Here is a 2,500-nt window from a genome sequence, read left to right as displayed (position 1 = left end):
AGAGAGAAAAGGAGGGGTGGAGAGAGAGAGAAGGAGGGGTGGAGAGAGAGAGAAGGAGGGGTGGAGAGAGAGAGAAAGAGGGGTGGAGAGAGAGTGAAGGAGGGGGGTGGAGAGAGAGCGAAGGAGGGGAGGGGTGGAGAGAGAGAGAAGGAGGGGTGGAGAGAGAGGGAAGGAGGGGGGGTGGAGAGAGAGGGAAGGAGGGGAGGGGTGGAGAGAGAGAGAAGGAGGGGTGGAGAGAGAGAGAAGGAGGGGGGGTGGAGAGAGAGAGAAGGAGGGGGGTGGAGAGAGAGGGAAGGAGGGGAGGGGTGGAGAGAGAGAGAAGGAGGGGTGGAGAGAGAGGAAAAGAAGGGAGGGGTGGAGAGAGAGGGAAAGAAGGGAGGGGTGGGGCTGGAGGGAGATAATGAATGTCCCTCTGTAGCTGTATTAAATGTAATAACCCTGTCAGAAGGTCATATGCCTGGACCAACATACTGGACCACATACTGACTGTTTCAATCTGTGTGTGTCTGCGTGTGTGTGTGTGTGCACTTCTGTCTGTCTGTCTATCTGTCTGTCTGTCAGGTTTCAGAGTATCTACAGAGCGGTAAGGGTCTTAATCGGAGGTTAGTGAAGCTGTAGTGTGTGGTAAACCAACACTCAAGCCACGCCAAGCGAAACAGCCTCAACGTAAATGCACCGAACTAAACGCGCCAAAAGCTCATATCTTATTGATCTCGGAAAGCAAGTGAATATTTAACCAGGGAGCAGCAGGTGTCCCCAGTAAATACTTAATTGGCCAGACTATCAGAGAGGGTGTCTGACGTGTGTGTGTGTGTGTATGTGTGTGTGTATGTGTGTGTGTATGTGTGTGTTGTATGTGTGTGTGTATGTGTGCGTGTGCCTGAATTGTAATAAGTGCTTTGTTGGCATCAAAGGTTCCAAGACAATGTTATTCTAGTGCTGATGCCGACTTTTGCTGACAACTTGAAGGTTAGAGAACATCGTTTTCCAGGCTTGGTATAGTATCTGACTTTGGCAATGATGACTGTTGATCATTGTTCCTGTTCTAAGCCTTCTAACGGTGCTCTGTGGGCTGCGTTAAGCTGTTACGAGCTTTACAGAGAGGTTCTGAGACAAACTCCCATGTCACATTGGGTTGCAACTCTACAGTCTACATAAATCACTTCAAATTTGAGAGGAAATATTCTGGGTGTTACACTACAGTTAGTGTTTCTTTAACTGTTGGGTTGGAAGTGAAACCCACTGGTGGGCCGTGGGCAACACAGAACTATTCTGTCTGCCGAAAGATTGTGTTGGATGATGTGAAGGGTTAGTAAGAGAGATTGAGTGGAGGAGGGAGAGGCCAGGGGAGGTCAGGGAGGACAGTGTTGGACCAGTCCTGGTTCAGTACTGATTTGTCAATACGGTTTCCTAGGTATCCATCAATCATTTTGTCCCCGATACAAATCTAAGATAGTCCATTAGTCGGCGATTGTTTGTGCTAATGAGTATTCTTAGTGTGATTAGTGTCCGTGACACTCATCAGTAAGTCAATCTGGGCACATCAAACACACACGCACACACACACACACACACACACACACACACACACACACACACACACACACACACACACACCTTAAGCAGTTATCCGAGTCAGTAGAGCACAACTCAATCACAAAGATACCCACATTGAGAGAGAGTCAGTTATACAGTGAGGGAAAAAAGTATTTGATCCCCTGCTGATTTTGTACGTTTGCCCACTGACAAAGACATGATCAGTCTATAATTTTAATGGTAGGTTTATTTGAACAGTGAGAGACAGAATAACAACAACAAAAAATCCAAAAATGTTATAAATTGATTTGCATTTTAATGAGGGAAATAAGTATTTGACCCCTCTGCAAAACATGACTTAGTACTTCGTGGCAAAACCCTTGTTGGCAATCAAGGTCAGACGTTTCTTGTAGTTGGCCACCAGGTTTGCACACATCTCAGGAGGGATTTTGTCCCACTCCTCTTTGCAGATCTTCTCCAAGTCATTAAGGTTTCGAGGCTGACGTTTGTCAACTCGAATCTTCAGCTCCCTCCACAGATTTTCTATGGGATTAAGGTCTGGAGACTGGCTAGGCCACTCCAGGACCTTAATGTGCTTATTCTTGAGCCACTCCTTTGTTGCCTTGGCCGTGTGTTTTGGGTCATTGTCATGCTGGAATACCCATTCACGACACATTTTCAATGCCCTGGCTGAGGGATGGAGGTTCTCAACCAAGATTTGACGGTACATGGCCCCGTCCATCATCCCTTTGATGCGGTGAAGTTGTCCTGTCCCCTTAGCAGAAAAACACCCCCAAAGCATAATGTTTCCACCTCCATGTTTGACGGTGGGGATGGTGTTCTTGGGGTCATAGGCAGCATTCCTCCTCCTCCAAACACGGTGAGTTGAGTTGATACCAAAGAGCTCGATTTTGGTCTCATCTGACCACAACACTTTCACCCAGTTCTCCTCTGAATCATTCAG

At 47.3% G+C, this 2,500-nt stretch overlaps 1 pseudogene across 1 annotated transcript in view; it reads left to right on the top strand.

Moving 5' to 3' along the window:
- The window catches only part of LOC311102027 (voltage-gated potassium channel subunit beta-3-like), a 51,848-nt pseudogene that overhangs the window by 4,759 nt on the left and 44,589 nt on the right, over positions 1-2,500 (top strand). The gene's annotated exons all lie outside the window — the stretch shown is intronic.

Source organism: Coregonus lavaretus (genome assembly GCF_964263955.1).
Source record: "Coregonus lavaretus genome assembly, chromosome: 26".
Classification (NCBI taxonomy): domain Eukaryota; kingdom Metazoa; phylum Chordata; class Actinopteri; order Salmoniformes; family Salmonidae; genus Coregonus; species Coregonus lavaretus.
The sequence above is the reverse complement of the archived record's forward strand: the minus strand, read 5'-3'. Positions and strand labels throughout refer to the sequence as shown.